A 19306-nucleotide genomic window follows, 5' to 3' on the forward strand; every position below is an offset into this window, starting at 1 on the left:
ACGAACATGAGATTGAGTATAAATTGTCTATTTCCTTTCACTTTTTATTGCCTCTGTACTCCCTGGAGTTGGGGAGTTTCTCCAGATATCAAGGTTCACCCTGAGGTACAGAGCAACACTGAATAACTTCTCTCGGTGGCTTCCACTTCATTGTACAACAAGACTATTTCAGTTTCAACTCAAATTTGCTGAATCTTTAGAGTCTTTGCTGGTAAGACTGGGGTATCTGTGTCTATTAAAAACATAGGTCATTGGGACTTTATGCCTTTGGGGAAAAATCATCAGTTTAGAACTTTTCCTTGCTTACTTCTGACTTGAAATGTACTTGTTTTACTTATTACTGCTGTATCCTGCTATTTGCCAAAGTCCATTTGCTATAAAGATAGATCTGTACCAATGTATTTCCTTTCTAAGGTAATGCATTTAAAGGCCATTTCTTGGAAACAGCCTTAAAGGAGTGACATTAATTGACAGAAATTTAGGCACTGTAGAAATACAGTGAGGTCAGGTGATTCTTTTAAGGTCCCTAAACACATGGATAGCCATCATTTCATCTTATACAGGCATTCAATATTATCCATGTGGCACAAATTAAATACTTTCTTTCTGTCAGTGGCATTCAGAAGGAACTCATGTTAAAAAAAGTTATAACAACATAGAACTTCCAATATTACCTTTCAATTTCAAATGCCAGTCAGAGTAAAGGTAGATGATGTACCTCTTCTCAAGCAAAATCATATTGCAAAGTGATTTTCGTGCATGACACTCACTTACAAAAGTATTGATGAGTTGAAATGTGCACGATAGAGAGTTTCTCATAGAAGCATGGCTTGTACAGCTTCATAACTAAAAAATAAATATTTGCCAGACAAAACTAGATAACATTTTAGATTTTAAAAATGACTCTTATTAAAAACAATCATATTGAAATTCATATTTACATCAAATAATTATAAAAAAAAAAACAAATTTGTAAGCCAAAATTAATTGCTCTATATTGCCTTTCTAGATTTTGAATAGTAAGGCTTAATGCAATTTGGGTTATCTTCATAACCAGAGTAGACTAAAGAGTAAATATCTTGGGGAGAGACAAGATGGCGGGGAAGTAGAAGGAGGTGCCATTTCAACCTGTACCCTAAAATGAGCTGATTACCTACCAAAGAACTCTGATCACCCATGAAATCAGTCTGAGATCAGAATTATACATGTCTGGATCTCTACAGGGGCAGAAGATGCCAGTGGGCAGGTAAAGCAGAATGGGAATGTTGCACTGATATTGCAAGATAAACAAAAGGGGGAGGGGAGTCACCAGACGGGACCGACTGGAAAGTAATATCCCTAATACAAGTGTGCCCTGTGTCTGGGAACCAGCATTAACTTGGATTCTGGTTGAAAGCACTCAAAAAGAGCAAAGGATCACAGTGGCAGGGGGAATTGTGGGAATCGGGGTGGCTAGGGACAGGGGCTTAAGTCCCCAGACCCAAGACAGCCTCCCCTGGTGCTGAGCTGAGAGAGTGTGGCAGAGAAGCCAGGTCTTGGTCCCTGAGCCACCAGTGTGCCCAAGAATGTGTGGGGTCTGCCTCCTGTGAGGGGCTGGGAGCCTCACCAGATGGCAGAATGCTGAGCCATGCTAACAGAATTTGAGATTCGCGTGCCCCTCACCCTCTCCTGAGAAAGGTGCACGCAAGCCCTGCACTTTTAGACCCAGAAAGACCAGGCATTCCCAGCCCTGGCCAGTGGGAAAATCTCAGTGTGTGGTCACTGCTTGGAACATCTCTGGAGGTCTGGAAATGCCCAGACAGCCACTGCTGCCATGGTTTTGGGTACAAGCAGAAGAGCCTGTGCCCCCAGGGACCGTGACTCGGGACTGCAACTGGGAACCTGCTCTGTCAGCGGCCAAGGGGGAATTTATATGGGCCTGCTGCACCCACAGGGGAGCAGACTGAGGCTTCTCTCTGAGAGGGAGGTCGGGGTGCAGTTTGCGTTCCTCTAAACCTCCAAAAACCATCAAAAGTGGTCAAGGCGAAAAAAAAAAAAGTGAACAAATATAAAAACCTCCAGAGAACAAAAGCCTGAAAAAAACGGTTTCCTCAGAGCCCACCCCCTTTGAGGGGGGCAGGAGGACTTAACTCAGGGAACATCATTGACTGAAAACCCATGTGGCAGGCCCCTCCCCTAGAAAACCAACCAGGAAAGAAAAAAAAAAAAAAAAAAGACTACATGAGAACAACCACCACTACTTTATAGATACAGCTTTTATTTTTAAACCATTCCCACTATTCTGGTTCATTTTTTTTAATAGATAATTTTTTAACCTCTTTACCATCACAGTGAGATGTCCAGTACATCAAATTCCATTATAACCTTCTAACCGGAACTTTTAAAAAAATACACATGTGTTTTTCTTTTGCATTTCCATTTTTAAATTTTTCTTTTAAATTTTAGTTTAGTTTAGTCTAGTTTATTCCTTTTTTATTTTTATTTTCTAATATTCATATAGAGTTAAACTTCAAGGTAATCCCCTTTCCCCAATCAATGCTACCCCTATAGATAAAGCAATTTTTAATCCCCCTTTATATTAGGAAAGTTGAGTCCTTTAACAAAGATATCAAGATACATCCAGAAAGAATCAAAATAACCTTCATCACCCACACTGAGAATTTACAACCACTCTCCCATCTTTTTCTTCTGCCAGTGTTTCTGTGTTTTCGTGTTTGTCCTGATAGTATATAAATCTTATACTTGGGGTTCTTTTTGATGAGGCTCTTCCTTTATTTGCTTATATATATATATTTTTCTCTTGCCATATACTTTTATCAGTCTTTTTGTTTGTCTGTTTCTGTTTGTATACTTCATAAATCTTACCTTGGGGCCCATTTGGGCTGAACCTTCTCTTTTATCTTCCCTTTTTTACCTATCTTTCTCTCTCTCTCTCTCTCTTTTTTCTTTTTCTTTTCTTTTTTCTCTCATTTGGGTGGGGAATCCTGATTGCTCAGAAGCATTCCAGGGTGCACCTTGACTGCACCATGGTCAATACATCCAGCTACATCTGTTCAGTCATCTCTCACCAGAATGACTAGGAGGAGGAATGCCCAACAGAAGAAAAATACAGAGGATGGGCCTTCTGCAACAGAGCTAATGGCTATCAACATAGACAATATGTCGGAAAGAGAATTCAGGCTAACAATTATCCAGGCAATATAGCTAGGTTGGAGAAAGCCATGGATGACCAAACGGAATTGATTAGGGCAGAACTGAAAGGCACCAAGGATGATGTTCACAATGTTAGGGCAGAACTGAAAGCCACCAGGGATGAGGTTCACAATGCTCTCAATGAGTTCCAATCTAAATTCTCTAAAAGCTAGGATAACTGAGACAGAAGATAGAATTAGTGATCTGGAAGACAAACAGATAGAGAGAAAGGATCAGGAGGAAGCCTGGAACAAACAACTAAGAAGCCACGAAAACAGAATCAGGGAAATAAATGATGCCATGAAATGTTCCAACATCAGAATTATTGGAATCCCTGAAGGGGAGGAGAAAGAAAGAAGTCTAGAAGATATAGTGGAACAAGTTCTTTCGTGAAAATTTTCCCAGTCTCACGAATGGAACCAGCGTTCATATACTAGAGGCCGAACTATCTCCACCCAAGATTATAGATTCCAAAAAAAAAATCAAGGCACCTCGTAGTCAAATTCAGGAATCATAATTGTAGATACAATCTCTTGAAAGCCACTAGGACAAAGAGGCTCCTTACTTACAGAGGAAAGCCCATCAGAATAACGTCAGAACTGTCCACAGAGACCTAGCAAGCCAGAAAGGGCTGGCAAGATATATTCAGCTAAATGAGAAGAACATGCAGCTAAGAATACTTTATACAGCAAGATGGACATTCAAAATGGATGGAGATATAAAGAGTTTCCAAGACCAGCAAGGCTTAAAAGACTATGCAACCACCAAGCTGACACTGCAGGAAATATTAACAGGGGGTTCTATAAAAGAGGAAAAATCCTAAGAATAGCATTGAATAGAAATATAGAGATAATCTACAGAAAGAAAGACTTCAAAGGTAACACGATGTCAATAAAAACGTATCTGTCAACAATCACTCTCAATGTGAATGGCCAAATGTGCCCATAAAATGACACAGGGTTGCAGATTGGATATAATGACAGGACCCATCCATATGTTGTCTACATGAGACCCACTTTGAACCTAAAGATACACATAGACTGAAAGTGAAGGGATGGAGAAGCATCTTTCATGCCAATTGGCCTCAAAAGAAGGCCAGGATAGTGGTATTGATATGAATACATTAATAGTATGAGATCTTAACATGCCTCTCTCAGAAATAGACAGATCATTAAAGCAGAAAATCAATAAAGAAACATTGAATGACACATTGGACCAGATGGACCTCATAGATATATACAGAACATTCCACCCTAAAACAACAGAATACTCCTTCTTCTCAAGTGCACAAGGAACCTTCTCAAAAATAGACCACATACTGGGTGACAAATCAGGACTCAACTGATACCAAAAGACTGAGATTATTCCCTGCATAGTCTCAGATCACAATGCTTTGAAACTGGAGCTCAATCACAAGGAAAAGTGCAGGAGGAACTCAAACATCTGGAAACTAAAGACCACCTTGCTTAAGTATGCTTGGATCAACCAGGAGATCAAGGAAGAACTGAAACAATTCATGGAAACCAATGAGAATGAAGACACTTTGGTCCAAAACCTATGGGATACAGCAAAGGCAGTCCTAAGGGGGAAATACATAGCCATCCAAGCCTCCCTCAAAAAAATTGAAAAATCCAGAACACACCAGCTGTCTCTACACCTTAAAGAACTGGAGAATCAACAACAAATCAAACTAACTACACAAATAAGATGGGAAATCATCAAGATTAGAGCAGAGATCAATGAGGTAGAAACCAGAGATGCAGTAGAACGTATCAAACTAGAAGCTGGTTTTTTTAAAGAATCAATAAGATCGATAAACCATTGGCCACACTAATCCAAAAGAAAAGAGAGAAAGCCCAAATTAATAAAATTATGAATGAAAAGGGAGAGACCACAACGAACACCAAAGAAGTAGAAACAATCATCAGAAGTTATTATCAACAGTTATATGCCAATAAGCTAAGCAACCTAGATGAAATGGATGCATTCCTGGAAAACTATAAACTCCCAAAATTTAACCAGGAAGAAATTGACAACCTGAATAGACAGATATCTAGTAACGAGATTGAAGTGGTGATCAAAAACCTCCCAAAAAACAGGAGCCCAGGACCTGATGGATTCCCTGGGGAATTCTACCAAACTTTCAAAGAAGAAATAACACCTATTCTCCTGAAGTTGTTTCAAAAAATTGAAGCAGAAGGAAAGCTTCCAGACTCTTTCCATGAAACCAGCATTACCCTGCTCCCCAAACCAGGCAAAAATCCTACCCAAAAGGAAAATGCAGACCAATATTACTGATGAATATGGATGCTAAGATTCTCAACAAGAGCCTAGCAAACAGGATCCAACAGCACATTAAAAAGATTATCCACCATGACCCAGTGGTATTTATCCCTGAGCTACAGGATGGTTCAACGTTCACAAATCAATCAATGGGATAGAACAAATTAATAAGAGAAGAGAGAAGAATGACATGGTCCTCTCAATTGATGCAGAAAAAGCATTTGACAAAATCCAGCACCGTTCCTAATTAAAAAACTTCAAATTATAGGGATAGAGGGAACGTTCATGAACTTCATAAAATCTATCTGTGAAAGACCCACAGCAAATATCATCCTCGATGGGAAAAAGCTTGCAGCCTTCCCATTGAGATCAGGAACACGACAAGGATGCCCACTCTCACCACTCTTGTTTAACATAGTATAGAAGTCCTAGCAACAGCTATCAGACAACAAAGAGAAATAAAAGGTATCCAAATTGACAATGAAGAAGTCAAACTCTCTCTCTTTGCAGATGACATGATTCTTTATATGGAAAACCCAAAAGACTCCACCCCCAAACTACTAGACTCATACAGCAATTCAGTAATGTGACACGATACAAAGTCAATGTACAGAAATCAGTGGCTTTCTTATACACTAACAATGAAAATACAGAAAAGGAAATTAGAGAATTGATTCCATTTACTATAGCACCAAGAGCCATAAGATACCTTGGAATAAACCTAACCAAAGAAGTAAAAGATCTGTACTCAAGGAACTACAGAACACTCATGAAAGAAATTGAAGAAGACACAAAAAGATGGAAGACCATGCCATGCTCTTGGATCAGAAGAATAAATATTGTTAAAATGTCTTTACTGCCTAGAGCAATCTATACTTTTAATGCCATTCCAATCAAAATTCCACTGGTATTTTTCAAAGAGCTGGAGCAAATAATCCAAAAATCTGTATGGAATCAGAAGAGACCCCGAATTGCTAAGGAAATGTTGAAAAACAAAAATAAAACTGGGGGCATCACATTACCTGATTTCAAGCTTTACTACAAAGCTGTGATCACCAAGACAGCATGGTAATGGCATAAAAACAGACACATAGACCAGTGGAACAGAATAGAGAGCCCAGATATGGACTCTCAACTCTATGGTCAAATAATCTTTGACAAAACAGGAAAAATATATAGTGGAAAAAAAACAGTCTCTTCAATAAATGGTGCTGGGAAAACTGGACAGCTATATGTAGAAGAGTAAAACTCGACCATTCTCTTACACTATACACAAGATAAACTCAAAATGGATAAAAGACCTCAATGTCAGAAAGGAATCCATCAGAATCCTAAAGCAGAATATCCACAGTAAGCTCTTAGATGTCAGCCACAGCAACTACTTTCAAGATATGTCTCCAAAGCCAAAGTAAACAAAAGTGAAGGGACGCCTGGGTGGCTCAGTTGGTTAAGCAGCTGCCTTCGGCTCAGGCCATGATCCCAGCATCCTGGGATCGAGTCCCACATCGGGCTCCTTGCTCAGCAGGGAGCCTGCTTCTCCCTCTGCCTCTGCCTGCCATTCTGTCTGCCTGTGCTCGCTCCCTCTCTCTCTCTGATAAATAAATAAAATCTTTAAAAAAAAAAAAAAAAAAAAAAAACAAAAGTGAAAATGAACTTTTGGGACTTCATCAAGATGAAAAGCTTCTCCACAGCAAAGGAAACAGTCAACAAAACAAAGAGGCAACCCAAGGAATGGGAGAAGATATTTGCAAATGACAGTACAGACAAAAGGTTGATATCCAGGATCTATAAAGAACTCCTCAAACTGAACACACACAAAACAGACAATCATATAAAAAAATGGGTGGAAGATATGAACAAACACTTCTCCAATGAAGACATACAAATGGCTATCAGACACATGAAAAATGTTCATCATCACTAGCCCTCAGGGAGATTCAAATTAAAACCACATTGAGATACCACCTTACACCAGTTAGCATGGCCAAAATTAGCAAGTCAGGAAACAACATGTGTTGAAGAGGATGTAGAGAAAGGGGAACCCTCTTACACTGTTGGTGGGAATGCAAGTTGGTGCAGCCACTTCAGAAAACAGTGTGGAGATTCCTCAAGAAATTAAAAATAGAGCTTCCCTATGACCCTGCAATTGCTCTACTGGGTATTTACCCCAAAGATATAGATGTAGTGAAAAGAAGAGCCATCTGTACCCCAATGTTTATAGCAGCAATGGCCACAGTCGCCAAACTGTGGAAAGAACCAAGATGCCCTTCAACGAATGAATGAATAAGGAAGATGTGGTCCATATACACTATGGAGTATTATGCCTCCATCAGAAAGGATGAATACCCAACCTTTGTAGCAACATGGATGGGACTGGAAGAGATTATGCTGAGTGAAATAAGTCAAGCAGAGAGAGTCAATTATCATATGGTTTCACTTATTTGTGGAGCATAACAAATAACATGGAGGACAAAGGGAGATGAAGAGTAGAAGGGAGTTGAGGGACATTGGAAGGGGAGTTGAACTATGAGAGACTATGGACTCTGACAAACAATCTGAGGATTTTGAAGGGGCGGCGGTTGGAGGTTGGGTGAGCCAGGTGGTGGGTATTAGAGAGGGCATGGATTGCGTGGAGCACTGGCTATGGTGCAAAAACCATCAATACTGTTACACTGAAAATAAATAAATTAAAAAAAAAACACAATAACTCTATAAGGTCAATTATCACTCATTAGCTCACCATTGTACAAATGAGGAAGCCCAGGCATAGAGAGACTGAACCACTTATCCAGAGAGAGAGGAAGGCAAATGGCAGAGGCAAGATAAGAAACCCCAATAGTCTGACTGCAGGGTCTATGCTCTTAATTACACACTACACTGCAATAACTCTTAAATTTCTCCTCTTTAATTCCAGACTCTTTTACATAACTTTGGCCAAGTGTATCCCTAGTGGGGATGGGGCAGAAAAGAAAAGATGACCATAGATAATGGTCATAAATTCAGACATAGGGATCTGTATATATGGACACAAAATAGGAGAGGGCTTGTCACAAGGCAGAGGATGAAAGCGACTAATATGGGACAGGTTGATCAATAATAATAATCATCATCATTATAAAAATAACTGCTTTTGATTAAATACTGTGTGCTATTTTCCTAGTTGTTTTTACCTACAAATAATAATCTTCATTTTTGAAATAATAAAACTGAGGCCAGAGAAGTTATCTTGCCTAAGTGTCCACAGGTGATTAATGTTGTCTATGACAGACCAGCCCAAGTGGGTCTGAATTTATAGTTTCAGTTACCATCCTAGTGGATCTTATGATGAACATGGGAAGAAGGATTTCTTGGAATTTATTTTGATGTTTGGGAATAATTCTTTTCCTAGAAAAAAAAAAGAGTAAATATTTTTCTTCAAGAATAAGAATTTGCTAATTCTGAAGAGAAACAAAAATTTTAAAATGATGATCACTCATGAATATGAATATTATTAATCATATACTACCTTTTGATTATGTGTAAAGTTGAGATTTTACAGAGGGGAACCTATTTGTATATTAATAATATTATTGTAATAATAATAATATATTTTATTATATATTGAATATTGTAATAATTAACTATGATTAATATGATGATTACTATAGTAATTACCATTATGGTAACACAAGTAACATATTTTGAAATTTCCAGGGATTAATCTGGAAATGCATCTCAGAGAGGGAATTTTTATCTGAGCATACAATTAAGAATAATGTATATATGGGTAGGAATTTGACATTTGAGATGGAAGAAAACATTGCAGAGATAGTAAATGAAATACTGTCACTCCTTCAGAGATGCAACAGTTAGCTTTGGTACTGGGTAAATAAAAATGAAAGAAATAATATGATGGCAAAGAGAAATGTTTAATTTTGCTTAGGACATTGGTTTATGATGCCAAATAAGTCATAGAATATTTAAAATTCTATGTGTCTGAATCATGTTGGTTCACCATGCAAAGGAATCATATATTTGAAAAATAACCAGGCTTCCCTAGGGTTGACTCTTATTTCTGTTATTTACTAATGTGTGGAGTAACCATAAATCTTGGTTCACCTGGCTAATGCTGATGTACACCAGTAGAGTCAGATCATTATTAATAGCTTCTCTTTTTCTCTCAAACACATATTTGCTTGGACGATATGCTCTCCATAGGGTTTGTTTAATTTCTTTAGGTTCAGTCTCCTTATCTTAAAATGTGGATAATTGCCATAACTACTACATGACATTGTTGTGAGCAGCAAATAATACAATGCCTGTAGAGTATTTAGTTCAGTATCTTCCCAGAACAAACAATTGATAACTGCCAGTTATTACAATTTAATATTACTAAAAAAAAAAAAAGAAAAAGAAAAAGAAAGAATAGAAAAGAAAAAGAAAAAAGAAAGAAAGAAAAGAAAAATAAAAAAAAAGAATCCAAGTATTCAATTGGTCCAAAAGTCTGAACACCAATTATTTGGATTTATAAACTTCTAATTGACTAGGATATTGACTAATTGCTATATATAAACTAGTAGTTGCAAAAATTTTTCCTTTCCTTTATTATCTCATTCACACATACAATCTATGAGAAATTATTTTCTAATGACATTATATATTGAATATTATTTGAATAAATGGAAAAAGTTTACTTTCATCTTCAAATTGATCACTTAAATGTAGATTGCAACATGGAAGAATAAAATTCAAGATATATAAACAGATGATCGAGACTACAGTCATGCAGCATTTCCATTCCTCAGACACAAAGGAAACAGATAAAATCGATATATAGTCTGGAGTGATTTTAAAAGACTTTTAATAAATCTTTTTAGTCTTTTTATAAATGATATCATGCGAAGACTTTTTGAACCCAAATCCCTAAAATTGTTAGCGTTAGCCTGATACTTTGTATATTTCAGTACAATGATGCTTTTTAGATTTGTGAAGACATTAATTTATGTAAAATTAAGGAACAAAATTTCTATCAGCTAATAAAAATCATAATATAAAGTAATAAAAATACTTTGAAATATCTTTATATAAAAGTGCTTAAACATTGATGTTCTAATACTTTTTGTTTTGAGCTGTCATTTCAATTAAACTTAATAGTTTCCCACAAAGTATCAGAATATTCTTCAATATTCTGATCTCTGTAGTAATTAGAATCCATGCCACCCCTAATTCTGTTTTTTCATAGGCTTAGTAGAATTTTAATGTTTCTAAAGAAGTTCAAATAATATTCTTAACAGATAGATGCTGTGCACAATTTTTGTTATATTTTAAAATTTACTGCATTGACATTGCTGTTATTAAAATATAGAGGAAAAATCAACACTCCTTTTTAAGCAGTCAGAAAAGGTCATGATCATGACATACATGAAATACCTTTTTATTTGGGGGAAGAACCCCAGTACCTCATATATGCAACGCTCAACTCATAAATCTGTCAAGGTGAAATTTGGTAACAGCCTTACTGGTTGGATTTATGGGCATGCTATCAATAAAAAAAAAAAAAATGGAAATGTGTAGATTGAGTCTAAGAGTTTGGAAGAAAATTTTGTTTCCTTTTCTTCATCTAATTTGTATAAGTCACTAAAAAAAAGTGAGTCTTTCAGAAATGTAACCAGAGATAGCTCTAGGGATAATAGAACAAAACAACACAAAACAAAAACAGGCTGCAAAGAATAAAGGTGAAATAAAATTTCCCTTTATTTGAGATGCTCTGGGGTCAGAAGAAGAATATAAATGGGCTCAGCAGGATTAGCCATGAGTATTGACTTCTTCCAACTGACTCTAGTGTCAGATTTAAGTCTATTTTAGATTATGAGGCCCTCCGGCTATTTTTGCAAGCACATGTACAAATTAATGAATAGTGTTTATTTTATAGAATATATTATGAGCCTAAACTGGAGTGAAAGAAGAGGCCAAAGCCTTAAATATGAAGAAACTCTGTGGAATTTTTTTTTTTCCCTACATTCATTAATCTCAAATGGTTTGGCTGAGGCATTTGGAGACTTGAAGTTCACTTTGGGGATCCCTGATTTAACCCTAGAAATTCATTTTGCTTTAATAAAGTTCAGTGTTTTTACCCAACCTATAATAACAATTAAAAGAAACATTATATGCAATAACATTACAAGTTCTCATATGAGGAATTTTCTTCATAAATGTTGAATTGTTGCTGCATTAGATTATTACTGCTGCTGTAAAAAAAAAAAAAAAAATCACCATAAATTTAGTAGCTTAAAACAACTCAAATACATTATCTTATAGTTCTGGAGGTCAGAATTCAGACAGATCTCACCGGACTAAAATCAAGGTATGGCAGGACTGTATTCCTTCTGGATCCCTTCTTTCACTTCCTCTTCCTTTTTCCATCCTTCTATCTCTGGAGAACAAGCCATGTCCTTGCATTTCCCAGTTTCTGGGGGCTGCCTGTATTCTTGCCATATGGCTCCCTCTTCATCTTAAGAGCCACCCACGGTCACTTGAGATTTTGCTCTGAATCTGACCATCTGCCTCCCTCTTCCACATTTAAAAGATTCCTGCAATTATATCATCCAACATGGATAATCCAGGATATTCTCCTTATTATAATAAGGTCCGTTAGTTATCTGATTAGGAAACTTAATTCTGTAGACAACCTTAATCCTCCCATGTCAGTACATAGCTTATTTAGAGGTTTCTGGGCTAAGAACATGGACATATTTTAGGAACCATTATTTTGCCTATCACAGTAAATTCTCCAGGAATTGTTTTGTTTCCTTTTGTTTTTATTCTGCTTTCAATAGTAGTGTGAACAAGTTGATAACCTAATAGAATGTTTAGGCTGCCTCTGCTTAGGACTCTACATGTCTTGTGAGAAGCTAACTTGATTCTGTTTCTTGGCAGGTCTTTGATTCAGGTATACATCTTTTTTTTTATTTTTTAAAGATTTTATTTATTTATTTGACAGAGAGAGATCACAAGTAGGCAGAGAGGCAGGCAGAGAGAGAGGAAGGGAAACAGGCCCCCTGCTGAGCAGAGAGCCCCATGCAGGACTCGATCCCAGGACCCTGAGATCATGACCTGAGCCGAAGGCAGTGGCCCAACCCACTGAGCCACCCAGGGGCCCCGATTCAGGTATACATCTTATAAAAACATATCCATAACCTGGTAAGATATGGGATATAGTAACCATTATTCATTCCATAATATTACTTTGATACATCTTAGGACACACAATAAGGCAGTTCTAGTTTAGGGATGGAAATGTCTGGTAGAGAAATAAAAATAAAAAATAGACACACATTAAGACTAGATATGAATCCATAAATTATAGGAATATCTGGCAGGAAATATATGAAACTCACCATATAACAAGAGGTCACTGACTGTCTACACTAGCAAGCAATGTCAAGAGGCCTAAATGAGAGAAATTGGATGTCTCCATAAAAATCAAATTTAGAAGTCAAGACCAAAAATATTAACAGATTCAATACAAGACTAACAGGCAGTTGCATCAGAAATAATTATTTGCCTTTAGCAAGGTCTACAGATCCTAATCTTGTCCATGGTTGGGAAAATTTAGAGGAAGTTGAAAGTTCCAGAAACTGGGTTATTGTCAAGCAACCAAAACAGGGCTCATAGTAGAAGGATTTCTATTTTCTAAATGAAAGAGTAAAATTTAGGAAAATGGAAAATGTAAAAACTCAAATATGAAAAGTGAGATCCTAAGTTAGAACAATCCTAGCATCCTACACTGACTATTGCATGCTGAGTGCTGAGTAAAAGTTAATTAACTTCCTTCTGTTTAAGTTGAATGCATTTGAGAGACAGAAGTTAAACTGTAGCTAATTCATGTAGCCTGAGTGGTAGGTTGGGAATATTTAGAAAAGGGGATCTTCTGAGAATGAAAGGAAGTAACTAGTATCTTCAGCAATAATTTCATATTGAGCATAGGATACTTGATTTTATTGTTTGTTGTTTATTATTTTATTTACAAATTATACCTTTCAGAACAGTCACCAAGGCTTTTTCATCTTAATTTTCTCTTAAAGTGCATAGGATAATGTTTATTCATATAAAACAGATGTTTACAACTTCTTTTCAGGTTATCCAATTTGGGAAGTTTATCTATTCTGATCACTTTCTATTTGTTGGTTGGTTTATAATTTTGTAGTTGGATTATAAGGATATATTGGTCTCACTTTCTTTTTTTTTTAACATATAATGTATTATTTGTTTTAGAGGTAGAGGTCTATGAGTCATCAGAGTTACACAATTCACAGTGCTCCCTGTAGCACATACCTCCCCAATATCTATCACCCAGCCACCCCATCCTTCCCAACCCTCTCCAATCCAGCAAACTTCAGTTTGTTTCCTGAGATTAAGAATCACTTATGATTTGTTTCCCCCTGTGGTTTCATCTTGTTTTACTTTTTTCCTCCCTTCCTCTATGATCCTAGGTCTTGTTTCTCAAATTCCTCATATCAATGAGATCCCATTATATTTGTCTTTCTCTGACTGACCTATTTCACTTAGCATAATACCCTCTAGTTCCATCCACGTTGTTGCAAATGTCAAGATTTTGGCTTTTGATGGCTGTATAATATTCCATTATATATATACACCACATCCTCTTGATCTAAACTCTTCACAGTGTAGGGATGAGGGAACACACCTTAATACCAAAAAAGTCATCTATGAAAAGCGCACAGCAAATATCATTCGCAAAGGGGAAAAACTGAGAGCTTTTTCCCCACGGTCAGGAGCACAGCAGAGATGTCCTCTATCACCACTGCTATTCAGCATAGTACCGGAAGTCCTAGCCTCAGCAATCAGACAACAAAAAGAAATAAAAGGCATCTGAATCAGCAAAGAAGTCAAAACTCTCAACTCCTTATGAGTGATACTATACTTTATGTGGAAAACCCAAAGACTCCACTCCATAACTGCTAGAACACATACAGGAAGTCAGGATATAAAATCAATGCACAGAAATCAGTTGCATTTCTACACACTGACAATAAGACAGAAGAAAGAGAAATTAAGGAATCAATCCCATTTATAATTGCACCCCAAACCTTAAGATACCTAGGAATAAATCTAACCAAAGTGGCAAAGAATCTGTAGTCAGAAAACTATAAAATATTTCTGAAAGAAATTAAGGAAGACAAAAAGAAATGGAAAAATAGTACATGATTATGGATTGGAAGAACAAATATTGTGAAAATGTCTATGCTGCCTAGAGTAATCTACACATTTAATTCAATCCCTATCAAAATGTCACCAACCTTTTTTACAGAAATGGAACAGACAGTCCTAACATTCATATGGAACCAGAAAAGACCCTAAAAAGCCAGAGAAATGTTAAAAAAGAAAACCAAAACTGGTGGCATCATAATTCTGAATTTCAAGTTCCATTACAAGCTTGCAATCATCAAGACAGCATGATGTCTACTGGCACAAAAACATACACATAGATCAATGGAACAGAATGGAGAACCTCCAGAAATGGACCCTCAACTCTATGGTCATCTAATCTTCAACAAGGCAGGAAAGAATGTCCAGTAGAAAAAATACAATCTCTTCAACAAATGGTGTTGGGAAAATTGGACACCCACATGCATAAGAATGAAACTGGACCATTTCTTTATACCACACACAAAGATAGACTCAAAATGGATGACAGAACTAAATGTGAGACAGGAATCCATCAAAATCCTTGAGGAGAACACAGGCAGCAAGCTCTTTAACCTCAGCTTCAGTAACTTCTTTCTAGACACATTGTCATAAGCAAGGGAAGAAAGGGCAAAATGAACTATAGGAACTACATTAAGATAAAAAGTTTTGCACAGCAAAGGAAACAGTCAACAAAACCAAAGACAACTGAAAACTGGGAGAAGATATTTACACATGGTATATCAAATAAAGGGATAGTATCTAAAATCTATAAATAACTTATCAAACTCAAAACCTAAAGAACAAATAACCCAAACAAGAAATGGGCAAAAGACATGAAAAGACATTTTTGCAAAAAAGACATTCAAATGGCCAACAGACACATGAAAAAGTACTCAGCATTACTCAGCATCAGGGAAATACAAATCAAAACCTCAATGAGGGGTGCCTGGTTGGCTCAGTGGGTTAAAACCTCTCCCTTTGGTTCAGGTCATGATCCCAGAGTCCTAGGATCGAACCCCACATGGGGCTTTCTGCTCAGCAGGGAGCCTACATTTTGATTTCTCCCTCTCAAATAAATAAATACAATCTTTGGGGCACCTGGTTGGCTCAGTGGGTTAAAGCATTTGCCTTGGGCTCAGGTCATGATGCCAGGGTCCTGGCATCGGGCTCTCTGCTCAGCAGGGAGCCTGCTTCCCCCTCTCTCTCTGCCTGCCTCTCTGCCTACTTATGATCTCTGTCTGTCAAATAAATAAATAAATAAATCTTTAAAAAACAAAACACTCAAACAAACCAAAAAACCTCAATGTGAACCCGTTTCATACCAATCAGAATGGCTAAAATTAACAAGACAGGAAATTACACATGTTGGCAAGGATGTGGAGAAAAGGAAACCCTCCTATACTATTGGTGGTAATGCAAGCTGGTATAGCCAATATGAGAAACAGTATGGAGGTTCCTCAAAAAGTTGAAAATAGAGCACCTTACAACCCAGCAACTGCATTACTAGGTATTTACCCCAAAGATACAAATGTAGTGATCCAAAGGGGCATGTGTGCCCCAATGTTTATAGCAACAATGTCCACAATAGCTAGACTATGGTAAGAGCTTAGAGGTCTCACTTTTAACCATGTGTATCTGAAGATAATTGGTTACCTTTATACATAAGAATATTAGGACAGAAAGGAGAAACTATAGGCAAACGTAAAACCATTATTTGAGGATTTAAGGAATTTTCAGGGAGTGCCTGGGTGTCACAGGCAGTTAAGTATTAGACTCGATTTTGACTCAGGTCATGATCTTAGTGTCCTAAGATTGAGACTGAGCCTTGCATGGAGGTCTGCGCTCAGCAGGGAGTCAACCTGGGCTTCTCTCTCTCATCTCATTGTACTCTCTCTGCTTCTCTAAAATAAATTAAAAAATCTTTAAAAAGAGCTTTTGGCATTAGCTTATTCATAATTCTTGGGCCATCTCATTTCAGCAATTCCTGATTAACTAAATTTCTCTGTTAACTAAATTCTTCACATTTCATGAACCATATGTATTTAGTATCTGCTGTCTTCTAGTCCTTTGCTTGGTCGAGCAGTTAACTCTTATTGTTTCTTCTTATGTGGTGTCATATGTTTGCTTATCAATTCAACTCTACTTTATTTCTTCTTAAACAAATAAAATTTTACTTGCTCTACTGAGCTTTTTATGTCATGATACAGTTTGATATATATTAAATACCAAGATCTTGGGTTGAGATTTAATTGACATATAACCTTGTATCAGTTTTAGGTATATAGCATACTGATTTGATATATGATTTTTGCAAAATGGTCACCAAAATGTATTTAATTTACATCTATCACCACACTTATTTATAAATTCTTATGAGAATTTTTAAGATCTACTCTTTTATATTCAGTAAATATTTTTGCCTATATCAATGTAAGGTCAATTATTTAATTATTTCCCCTTTTCACTGGTTTGTATACTATTCTGGGCCTTTTATCTAGTCTGGTCCTAAGTAGGCAGACAGATAATCTCATCCATTATATAAATGTACCCAAATCTCCAAAATGTAAAACAACATTTGTGTATACAGATAATCCTATCTCTGCTCTACAGAGATTTATAGCCTAAACAATATTAGAAAGCACATAGACATATAAAGCAGTTATGTGAAAAAGGAAAGTACTTAATGAAATACAAATATAGTTTTAAATACAAAAGCTTTATTTTTCTGTTAACCACATACTTCCTTTTGCTTTAAGATATTCAGTCCTTATCATCTCTTAATGTACCATTATTATTTCTTTTTAAGCTGAGATAATAACACCTGCTAGTGGTGTGAGCCACTAAGAAAGAAAGAAAATTCAGACTATTATCTAACTACAAATGTGTGTGATCTTTCCTAAATATCATGGAATTAACTGTGTAGAAGGAAAAAAGTGCATGGAAGGCTCAAAAGAAATTAAGCTTCTTTATTTGCTGGTGTAGCAGAGAAGACTTCAACAAAGACATGCATCTTGACTTAGGCTTTAAAAAGTGGAAGCAGTTGAGACTGGGAATTAGAAAGGTAGGCATTCTAGGTACAGAATAGTATGAGCAAAGCCATGGAGATGAATGTTTGCCCAGTCTGTTACCAACACAGAAAAAAAAAGCAAGTGCAAAAGCCTGATCGAATCATTCTAGTTCACATTTGTTCATCTCAGATTCAATGCTAAACCTTTATCCAATCAGCCTATCAGGTCCAGAATTACTTTCAGAGCAGACAAATTACTTTTACCCAGCATATGGTTTCAGAACTTAATGCCAGGGCCGTTTGTCTTCCTTCATTTGTAAACAGTACTGTGTCCTGAGGAAGGAATATTGAATCCACACTTTATATAGAAATATATTAGATTTTTAAATTACATGGTGTTGTATATGTCACACTCCAGCAAGCTCATTCCTAAAAGGATAAAGTTAGTCATGGAGAGAACACTTGCACTAGAAACACAAATGCCTGATGAATATACAAGGATAAATAAGTGAAATACGTATTGCTGAAATGCAGACCGAGCTGAGATTAGACAGCCTCCCAAGGCTCCTCCTCCCAAGGAGACAGAAGAGGCTTCTCAAAATGCATTATTTAATATGGAACTGTACAAATGGTCATCTTTTATTGTATAGTCTAGCATTTCATTTAATTTATCACAAGGGTGGTCACCAGGCAAAATGTCTGTTTTGACATATACTACTCAAGTGTGAAAGTAACCTTTTGCTTTAATGCTTTATTCAAGAACTAGCCTGGTGTTTTTAATTGGCTAATGCTGCCTGAAAATCTGCAGTTTCCCTAAGAATATAATACTTCCAAAAAATAGCTCCATTTTAATTTTTTCCATTTTAACGTAGCCTAATATGAAATCTGTTTTTACATCCCAGTTGTAATTAGCGAGTATAATCAGTGTGAAATATGAACGGCAGTTGCAGCTGCAGTATGCTAGCTCTGTGAACATTTCCAATATTATAAAAATATTATTCCCAAATCAAAAAGGAGATGTGGGGTGATATGAAGAAACTGATTTTTGAAAATGTTTCTGGTGACTACAGTTATTTTAATGTTTACATGGCTAATTTTTATTTTCCTCCATTTTATAATTTCTTCATTCAATTTTGAACAATATAATCAGGTACAAGCAACATGTTTGTGTGTTTGTTTTCTGTTCAGACATCAGATAAAAACAGTCTTGGTACTAATAAGAGAACAAATAACTAAGACATTTAATATGGTTTTCATTCTAATCATCTGCCTTTGAAAAAGCAGCATGGACTACATATTATTTTAAAATGCAGTAAAGTTTAAAGATGCATTTCAGTTGAACACTAAGAGAGGTGAGGGGAATAATAACAGGAGATCTCCTCAGTAACTGAATCTGTTAGATAAAATTTAGTTTAAGGTAAACTATCTGTTACACCCAGCAATTTGGAAACCTGAGAAAATTATGTATTGTTTGGATTTATTTTAAAATATTAACGTTATCTTATACTTTAGAATCACTCTTTCTAAACAGAAGAGGGTTTTTAATAGTTTTAAATTAACTTAAAAAGATTGAAAAAACAAACGTTTATTTTATATGAAAGTCTGAACACTGTGTAGGTTCCTAAGGTACTTAGA

The sequence above is a fragment of the Mustela nigripes genome, chromosome 2 (assembly GCF_022355385.1).
Source record: "Mustela nigripes isolate SB6536 chromosome 2, MUSNIG.SB6536, whole genome shotgun sequence".
Classification (NCBI taxonomy): Eukaryota; Metazoa; Chordata; class Mammalia; order Carnivora; family Mustelidae; genus Mustela; species Mustela nigripes.